Here is a 10,644-nt window from a genome sequence, read left to right as displayed (position 1 = left end):
TTTGATACAAGGATTTTAAATATCTATTATTTTCAATGAAGGGCAGTTATTATTGGTCAAATTGTTCTATATTTTGGCAATGGAATCCCCTTCATGTTGGCTCTTGAATCCTTTTGACACAACTGTTACCAACCTGGATCCTCGGACTTTTTAATCAATAGAAATTGATTACAGGCCAGCCAAGGATTTCAGGCAAGGCTTTACTGGAGCTCTTGCTGCAGCCTGAGGGAGCAAAAACAAGAAACAGGTGCTCTTGCTTGCTCCCTGAGTGGGGGAGTGAGCTGGTTCCTTAAATGTGGTGTCAACAGGGGCAGATCAGTAGGTTGGCCAGGAGGCATAGCTTAGGTGGTCTGTCCACCCACTTGGTGGTGCTGTGTGCAGGGATCATGCACAGTAGCCTGCTTTTGCTCCCAGCACCTAAGAAAAGTGCAGGTGAGACTAGCAGAGGTCAAGAGGGTGGCAGCGGTCCTCCGTTTAGATCATTAATCACCACTGGAACTGACAGATTCAGAGAGAATGCAAGCAGGGGCAGTACCCAATTGAGGGTGCTGATGGCATAACCAGCATTCCCTTAAATGTTCCCCTTCAAGTATGATTTTGGCAGTGTTGATAAGTGAGCCTTTGTGCCATTGTCCCCTGATTACAGGGACTAGTAAGGTGGACAGAATCAGTAGGAGAGGCATTCTTGTGGTGGTGTGTTTCCCTAAGAGCCAATGCGGACAAAAGAGCTGCTTCCATGGCGAGGGTGGCTGAGCAAACCAGCAAAATGCAAACAAAAATACACTAACAAGAATGGCAAATAAGAATCCAATCCACCATTTCACTTTTTACTTAGCTATTGATTGTGCTTGTCTTTTGAATAGGTATCTCAGATCTTCCACTGGCTCACAGGTGAATTGTTCCTCTGATGTGGCCTGCAAACTTTTTGGAGGTAAGAGCTTTATTCTGGACAGATGTACCCAACTAGGTATCCCTTGCAGTTTCACAGCGGTGGGGGTGGCTAGGATTACTCTCTAGGGACCCTTCCATTTTGACAATTGTTGATCTTCTGGGGATCTTTCCTTCCATGTTTTAAGAAGAACTTGGTCTCCAGGGTTAGTTTATGAAGAGACTGCCCCTTCCGCTGTATTCTTAGCAGGAGCTGGCAGTGCTGTTGGCATAGTCCAGGATTGCCTTTTGACTTTGTCCTAGATTAATAATATACTGCGCAGTTTGGCTCATTTCCTCATCAGGTAGAATGTCAGTAGTAAGGAGAGGTCTCCCATAGGTCATTTCAAATGGGCTAAGCTGCAGACTACTCCTGGGGGCTATACAGACCCTGAGGAGTACAACAGGAAACAGGTTGGTCCAAGGTTCAAGAGTCTCTTGGCAAAACTTTGCTAAAGTTTTCTTTGAAGTATGGTTTATTTTCTCTACCTTCCCTGAAGGTTGGGGCTGCCAGGAGGTGTGTCGCTTATCATCTATTTCCAGAGACATTGAGAGCCACTGTGTGATTTTGGCTATAAAAGAGGGCCCCTTATCACTCTGGAGAGATTTTTGGAAAGTCCAAACTGAGGAATTATTTCCTTTAAGAGGGACTTACAGACTTCAGTAGTCTTTTTGGTTGGAGTAGGGAAGGCTTCAACCCATCGTGTGAAGGTATCAACAAATAAAGAAGATATTTATATATTAATTGCCAGGGCATTTGGGTAAACTCTGACTGCCAATCTTCCCCGGGGTATTCCCCTTGGTGCTGAACTGGCTTGAGTAATGAAGGGGGGATTGGATGGGCCTGTGGATTATTACGGGCACACAAATCACAGGTAAGTGTTACTTATTTTGCTGTTCTTTTAAGCCCCTTCCCTAAAAAGGTCTTTTGCATTAAGTTCCAGCGTGTATCCCTCCCCAAGTGGGTGGCATCATGTAAATTCTTAACACGTTTCCACTGTTAAGCCTCAGGGATAAGCACCTTCTCATCCTTCATATACCAACAGGTGCTTCTTTTCTCATAACCCTATTTTTTCAGTGTTTTCTTGTTCTTGTTGGGAATACTGGGGAAGGCCAGGGAGCCTGGGTGGGGGTCAATCACTAGGGCCACAATCTGCTCAGGCTCTTGCACTCGAGCTACCTGTTTTGCAGCTCGATCAGCTTTTCTGTTCTCTTGGTTCACAAAAGATCCATCCCTCTGGTGGCCTCTACAGTGGATTACTTCCACCTGGGTCAGGAGCTGCACTGCCTCTAAAAGAGCCAGGATTAAATCTTTATGCTTTATGGGAGAGTTTCCAGCAGTTAACATCCCTCTTTCTTTCCAAATGGCGGCATGAGCTTACAGCACATGGAACCCATACTTAGAGTCAGTATAAATATTTAATTTCTTTTCCTTCCCTAATTGCAGAGCTCTCATTAATACAATTAGTTCAGCCTTCTGGGCTGAAATCTGGGGTGGCAGGGCCTTGGCTTCTTTGACTTCTTCTAGACTGACCTTCTCATACCTCGCCTTTCAGGTTCCCATTTCTATAAAACAGCTCCCATCAGTAAACCATTCAACCTCTGGGCTGTCAGGAGGTTCATCTAGAAGATCACACCTGCTGGAGTAAGTTTCTTCTGTAGTTTCTGTACACTGATGTGGTAAGTCTCCACTCTCAACAGCTGGAAGCAGAGTTGCTGGGTTCAGAGTTTGGCACATCTTTAAGGTAATGTTGTGGGTGTCCATTAGGAGAGGCTGATATCTTGTTAACCTTCTCCCAGTCAACCAATGATGGCCTTTGACTTCTAGCACGGATTGTACTTGATGAGGGGTTAATACATCTAAGTTTGGTTCCAGGATGAGCTTGGAAGCCTCGTTAACGAACAGGGCTGTAGCGGCTACTGCCCACAGGCACCTTGGCCATGCCAGGGCTACTGAGTCCATTTGTTTTGAAAAGTAAGCCACTAGTCTTTGATCTGTCCCCAGCTTTTGGGTCAGGACACCTGGCACTATTTTTGACCTCTCACGAATGTATAGGGTAAAGGGGTTTGTATAAATTTGGAAGCCCCAGTGCTGGTGCTGTGCTCAATTTAGACTTTAGAGTCTTGAAGTCCCACCAGTGGTTCCTATTCCACTGAAGGGGTTTTGTTTCTTTCCCCTTCAAAGCCTCATATAGGGGTTTGGCTATAAGGCCATAATTCAGAATCCAGATACAACAGAACCCAGCCATCCCAAGAAAGCCTCAGAGCTGTCTCTTTGTGGTTGGAGATGATCATGCACTAATTGCTGTCTTCTGATCTATGGCCAGGGCTCAAACCAAAGCTTAAGTATTGAATCTGTTACTGTGAGATCTGAGCTTTGGATGATGAGACTTTATATCCTTTTTCTGCCCGAAAATTTAAAACCTTAACGGTATTCTGACCTGAAGCTCGCTTTGTCTCACTACTGATCAATAAGTCATCAAGATATTTTAACAGAGTTCCATTCTCCCTCAGCTACTTTGTTAAAGCATTTCCAAAAAGATGGGGGCTGTCCTGAAAACCCTGTGAAAGCACTGTCCAAGTGTATTGGGTAGCCTTCAAGGTGTTGGGGTCCCACCATTCAAAGGCAAAAAGGTATTAAGAGTCTGGATACAGGGGAATACAGAAAAATACACCCTTGAAGTCCAACACAGAGATTACTGAGCACCCCTGGGCATTTGGGTGAGGAGGGTGCATGGGTTTGGCACCATTGCGTGAATAGGGATGCCACATTACTGCTCTTAAGTCTTGCACAAACCAGTAATCCCCATTACGCTTCTGAACAGAGAGACTCATTAGAAGGGCCTAATGAGTATGTGTTTTCAGAATTTGGTGAGCAGTGGTTGGATCCCCTCCAGGGCCTAGGGCTTTAAAGAATATTGTTTCTTCCAGGGGTATTTTCCCCTAGGCTTTGATCTTCTTTTTTTTTTAATTTTTATTTAATATTGGAGTATGGTTGATTAACAGTGTTGTGTTTCATGGGTACAGCAAAGTGATTCAGTTATACATACACATGTATCAATTATTTTTCCATTTAGGTTACTACAGAATATTGAGTAGAGTTCCCTATGGTATACAGTAGGTCCTTGTTGGTTATTTATTTTAAATATAACAGTGTGTATATGTCAATCCCAAACTCCCAGTCTAAACCTGCTTCCCAGCCTTCCCCCCCCCCGGTAACTATAAGTTCATTCTCTAAGTCTGTGAGTCTGTTTCTGTTTCATAAATAAGTTCATTTATATCATTTTTTTTTAGATTCCAAATATAAGTGATATCATATGATATTTGTCTTTCTCTGTCTGACTTACTTCACTTAGTATGATAATCTCCAGATCCAACCATGTTGCTGCAAATGGCATTATTTCATTCTTTTTAATGGCTGAGTAATATTCCATTGTATATACGTACCACATCTTCTTTATCCATTCATCTGTCAATGGACATTTAGTTTGTGTCCATATATTGTCTTTTGTCATCAGCACTGCAATGAACATTGGTTTATTTCTGGGCTTTCTATCCTGTTCCATTGATCGATATTTGTTTTTTGGCAGTACCATATTGTTTTGATGACTGTAGCTTTGTAGTATAGTCTGAAGTCAGGGAGCCTGATGCCTCCAGCTCCGTTTTTCTTTCTCAAGATTGCTTTAGCTATTTGGGGTCTTTTGTGTCTCCATACAGATTTTAAAATTTTTTGTCCTAGTTTTGTGAAAAATACCATTGGTAATTTGATAGGGATTGCATTGAATCTATTGATTGCTTTGGGTAGTATAGTCCTTTTCACAGCATTGATTCTTCCAGTCCAGGAACATGGTATATCTCTCCATATGTTTGTTTCATCTTTTATTTCTTTATCAGTATCTTATAGTTTTCTGACTACTGATCTTTTGCCTCTTTAGGTAGGTTTATTCCTAGATATTTTATTCTTTTTGATGCAGTGGTAAGTGGGATTGTTTCCTTGATTTCCCTTTCTGATCTTTCATTGTTAGTGTATAGGAATGCAAGAGATTTCTTTGTGTTAATTTTGTATCCTGCAACTTTACTGAATTCATTGATGAGCTCTAGTAGTTTTCTAACAGCATCTTTAGGATTTTCTATGTATAGTATCATGTCATCTGGAAACAGTAGCAGTTGTACTTCTTCTTTTCCAATTTGGATTTCTTTTATTTCTTCTCTGATTGTCATGGCTAGGACTTCCAAAACTATGTTAAATAAAAGTGATGAGAATGGACATCCTTGTCTTATTCCTTATTTTAGAGAAAATGTTTTCAGCTTTTCCCCATTGAGTATGATGTTAGTTGTAGTTTTGTCTTAAATGGGCTTTATTATGTTGAGGTATGTTCCCTTTCTGGAGAGTTTTTATTATAAATGGGTGCTGAATTTTGTCAAAAGCTTTTTCTGCATCTACTGAGATGATCATATGGTTTTTGCTCTTCAATTTGTTGATATGGTGTATCACACTGATTGATTTGTGGATATTGAAAAATATCAGGGATATTGCATCCCTGGGATGAATCCCACTTGATCATGGTGTATGATCCTTTTAATGTATTGTTGGATTCAGTTCGCTAGTATTTTGTCAAGGATTTTTGCATCTGTGTTCATCAGTAATATTAGCCTGGTATTTTCTGTTTTTGTGGTATCTTTGTCTGGTTTTGGTAGTAGGGTGATGTTGGTCTCATAGTATGAGTTTGGGAGTGTTCCTTCCTCTGCAATTTTTTGGAATAGTTTCAGAAGGAGAGGTGTTAACTTTCTTTAAATGTTTGATAGAATTTGCCTGTGAAGCCATCTGGTCCTGGACTTTTGTTTGTTGGAAGATTTTTAATCACAATTTCGATTTCAGTACTTGTGATTGGTCTGTTCATATTTTTTATGTCCTCCTGGTTCAGTCTTGGGAGATTGTACCTTTCTAAGAATTTGTCCATTTCATCTAGGTTGTCCATTTTACTGATGAATAGTTGCTTGTAGTAGTCTCTTATGATCCTTTGTATTCTGTGGTGTCAGCTGTAACTTTTCCTTTTTCATTACTAATTTTATTGATTTGAGCCCTCTCCCTTTTTTTCTTGATGAGTCCAGCTAAAGGTTTATCAATTTTGCTTACCTTTTTAAAGAACCAGCTTTTAGTTTCATTGATCTTTTCTATTGTTTTCTTTGTCTCTACTTCATTTATTTCTGCTCGGATTTTTATGATTTCTTTCCTTCTACTAACTTTGGGTTTTGTTTGTTCTTCATTCTCTAGTTGCTTTTGGTGTAAGGTTAGGTTATTTGAGATTTCTCTTGTTTTCTGAGGTAAGATTGTATTGCTATACACTTCCTTTAGAACTGCTTTTGCTTCATCCCATATGTTTTGGATTGTCATGCTTTTGTTTTCATTTGTATCTAGGTATTTTTTGTTTTCCTCTTCTTCAGTGGTGCATTAGTTGTTTAGTAGCATATTGTTTAGCCTTCACATGTTTGTGGCTTTTTAGAGTTTTTTTCCTGTAATTGATTTCTAGTCTCATGTCATTGTAGTCGGAAAAGATCCTTGATATGATTTTAATTTTTAAAAATTTACCAAGGCTTGCTTTGTGGCCCAGCATGTGATCAATCCTGGAGAATGTTCCTTGTGCACTTGAGAAGAATATGTATTCTGCTGCTTTTGAATGGAAAGCTCTATAAATATCAATTAAGTCCATCTGGTCTAATGTTTCATTTAAGGCTTGTGTTTCCTTATTGATTCTTTTTCTGGATGATCTGTCCATTGATAAAGTGGGTTGTTAAATTTCCCCACTATTTATTGTGTTATTGTCGATTTCTCCTTTTATGGCTGTCAGCATTTGCCTTATATAGTGACGTGTTCCTATTTTGGGTACATATATATTTCCAAGTGTTTATATCCTCTTGGATTGATCCCTTGATCATTATGTAGTGTCCTTCCTTGTCTCTTGTAATAGTCTTTATTTTAAAGTCTATTTTGTCTGATGTGAGTATTGCTACTCCAACTTTCTTTTGATTTCCATTTGCAGTGAATACCTTTTTCCATCTCCTCACTTTCAGTCTGTATGTGTCCCAAGATCTGAAGTGGGTTTCTTGCAGACAGCATATTTATGGCTTTTGTTTTTGTATCCATTCAGCCAGTCTGTGTCTTTTGGTTGGAGTACTTAATCCATTTATGTTTAAGGTAATTATTGATATGCATGTTCTTATTGCCATTTTATTAATTGTTTTGGGTTTGTTTTTGTAGGTCTTTTTCCTTCCCTTCCTCTTTTGTTCTCTTCTCTTGTGATTTGATGACTAACTAGTGTTGTGTTTCGATTCCTTTTTATTTTTTTGTGTGTATCTAATGTAGATTTTTGGTTTGCAGTTACCATGAGGTTTTGATATGGCTGTCTCTATATAAAGATTGTTTTAAGTTGCTGGTCTTTTTTATTTTTATTTTTTTAATTAATTAATTTATTTATTTTTGGCTATGTTGGGTCTTCGTTTCTGTGCGAGGGCCCTCTCTAGTTGCGGTGAATGAGGGCCACTCCTCATCGCAGTGCACGGGCCTCTCACTGTTGCGGCCTCTCCTATTGCGGAGCACAGGCTCAGTAGTTGTGGCTCACGGGCCCAGCCGCTCTGCGGCATGTGGCATCCTCCCAGATCAGGGCTCGAACCCTCATCCCCTGCATTGGCAGGCAGACTCTCAACCACTGCGCCACCAGGGAAGCCCCAAGTTGCTGGTCTTTTAATTTCAATTTCATTTCCAATATCCTGCATTTGTGCTCTCCTCTTACAATTGCTGGTTTTGATCTCATTTTTGTGCAGATTATTTCCTACCTTTACTGTATGTTTGCCTCTACCAGTGAGCTTTTCCATTCATAATTTTCTTGTTTCTAGTTGTGACGTTTTCTTTTCCACCTAGAGAAGTTCTTTTAGCATTTGTTGCAAAGCTGGTCTGGTGGTGCTGAATTGTATTAGCCTTTGCTTCTCTGTAAAGATTTTGATTTCTCCATCAACTCTGAATGAGAGCCTTGCTGGGTAGAGTATTCTTGGTTGTAGATTCTTCCCTTTCATCACTTTAAATATATAGTGCCACTTCTTTCTGGCCTTCACAGTTTCTGCTGAGAAATCAGGTGATAACATTTTGGAAGTTCCCTTGTATGTTATTTGTGCTTTTCCCTTGTTGCTTTCAATATTTTTTCTTTGTCTTTAACTTTTGTCAATTTGATTACTATGTTTCTCGGAGTTTTCCTTCTTGGGTTTATCCTGCCTGGGACTCTCTGCGCTTCGTGGACTTGGATGACTGTTTCCTTTCCCCTATTAGGGAATTTTTCAGCCATTATCTCTTCAAATATTTTCTCAGGTCCTTTCTCGCTCTCTTCTCCTTCTAGGACCCCTATAGTGCAAATGTTGGTGCCTTTAATGTTGTCTCAGAGGTCTCTTAGACTGTCCTGATTTCTTTTCATTGTTTTTTCTTTATTCTGTTCCATGGCAGTGATTTCCACCATTTGTCTTCCAGCTCACTTATCCATTCTTCTGCCTCAATTATTCTGCTATTGAGTCCTTCTAGTGTATTTTTCATTTTAGTTATTGTATTCATCTCTGTTTGTTTGTTCTTTAATTCTTCTAGGTCTTTGTTAAACATTTCTTATATCTTCCTGATCTGTGCCTCCATTCTTTTTTCAGGATCTTGGATCATCTTTACTATCATTACTCTGAATTCTTTTTTGGGAGATTGCCTGTCTCCACTTCACTTAGTTGTTCTTCTGGGGTTTTCTTTTATTCCTTCATCGGGGACATATTCCTCTTTTGTCTCATTCTGTCTAACTTTCTGTGATTGCGGTTTCTGTTCTGCAGGCTGCAGGGTTGTAGTTCTACTTGCTTCTGCTGTCTGCCCCCTGGTGGATGAGGCTAAGAGGTTTGTGCAGGCTTCCTGGTGGGAGGGACTGGTTCCTGCCCACTGGTGGGTGGACCTGGGTGTTATCCCTCTGGTGGGCAGGGTCGTGTCATTGTGTGTGTTTAATGGGCAGCTGTGTGCTCAGGGAGACTTTAAGCAGCCTGTCTGCTGATGGGTGGGGCTGTGTTCCCACCCTGTTGCTTGTTTGGCCTGAGGCTTCCCAGCACTGAAGCCTACAGGCTATTGGGTGGGGTCAGATCTTGGTGAGAAAATAGTGGCCTCCAGGAGGGCTCACATCAGTGAGTACTCCCCAGAACTACCACTGCGAGTGTCTTTGTCCCCACAGTGAGCCACAACTGCCCCCTGCCTCCACAGGAGGCCCTCAAATACTAACAAGTAGATCTAGTCCAATCTCTTATGAATTGCTGTTTTTTTCCCTGGGTCCTGGTGCACACAAGATCTTGTGTTCACCCTCTAAGAGTGGAGTTTTTTCCCCCAGTCCAGTGGAATTCCTGCACTCAAAGCCTGCTGGCCTTCAAAGCCAGATTCTCTGCGGGCTCCTCCTCCCATTTCCAGACCCCCCAGGCTGGGGAGCCTGATGTGGGGTTCAGAACTCTCACTCCTGCAGGAGAACATCTGGAGTATAATTATTTTCCAGTTTGTGGGTCACCCATGCAGTGGGTATAGGGTTTGATTTTATTGTGATTGTGCTCCTCGTACGATCTCATTGTTGATTCTTCTTTGTCTTTCGATGTAGGATATCTTTTTGGTAGGTTCCAATACTTTTTGGTCGATGGTTGTTTAGCAGTTAGTTGTGGTATTGGTGTCTTTGTAAGAAGAGGTGAGCTCACGTACTTCTACTCCGCCATCTTGTCTCTGTCCCTCTAATCTTACTTCTATTGGGGAAACACGTTTTGCCCTTCCTGGCACTGAAATATCCCAAACCCCTGGATGCACCTGTTCTCTAAGTTCTTGGGGAATGTCTTGGGGATCAGCAGGCGGGCTGTCTGAGGTCACCTATAGGAGTATTCCCTGCTCTGGTTTGTCACCTTGTTGAACGTCACCTTGTTCTAAGAAAATACTGGCCCTCAATTTATTTAGTAAGTCTCTTCCTTCTGAGGAGGGGGACAGGACATTCTGACATATACCAAAGTGAGTGAGCAATAATTATAGACCCAACTCCACAGGTAAGGGGAGATAAATCACCTTACCTTTGCCTGTTCATCAACTCTTGTCACAGTACAGTCACAGTTGGAGAGGAGGCCAGCCAGCCAAGTCAGAACAGAGCAGGTGGCTCCAGTGTCCATAAGAAATTCCGTTCTCCTACCTGCCACATTGAGGGTAACCCAAGGCTATGCTGGAGTGATGAGGATGGATTGAGTAGGATCAGGCAGGCACTCAGGCCCATCCCTCAGCATGCTGGAATCTGAGAGATTTGGGAGGAATCGGAGCCAACCAGGGTTGTCCTTCAGGCCTCACAAGAGGGCACTTGGGACATTCCCCTTTCCCGTGCCCTCCTTCCAAGAATAGGTACACTGATTTTAGCCCAGGAGGCTTCTCCACTCTCTGTCTGATCTTCTCGGCCCCCTAGGGTCCCCTCGAGGTGGTGGGTGAATCAGAGCAGCCAAAAGCTTCATTTTGTTTACTAATTTCCTATCCTTGTTAGCCTCCTCTGTTAAATCTCATTTATTACAGACCTTTAAGGTCTCTTCTACCAAGGTTGACAGTGAGGTTTGGGGCCCAGCCTCAGGCTTTTAAAATTTTCTCCTGATATCAGGAGCAGACTGGGTGATAAAATGCATGGCCAATAGCAACCTCCCTTG

Source organism: Balaenoptera ricei, chromosome 2 (genome assembly GCF_028023285.1).
Source record: "Balaenoptera ricei isolate mBalRic1 chromosome 2, mBalRic1.hap2, whole genome shotgun sequence".
NCBI lineage: Eukaryota > Metazoa > Chordata > Mammalia > Artiodactyla > Balaenopteridae > Balaenoptera > Balaenoptera ricei.
The sequence above is the reverse complement of the archived record's forward strand: the minus strand, read 5'-3'. Positions refer to the sequence as shown.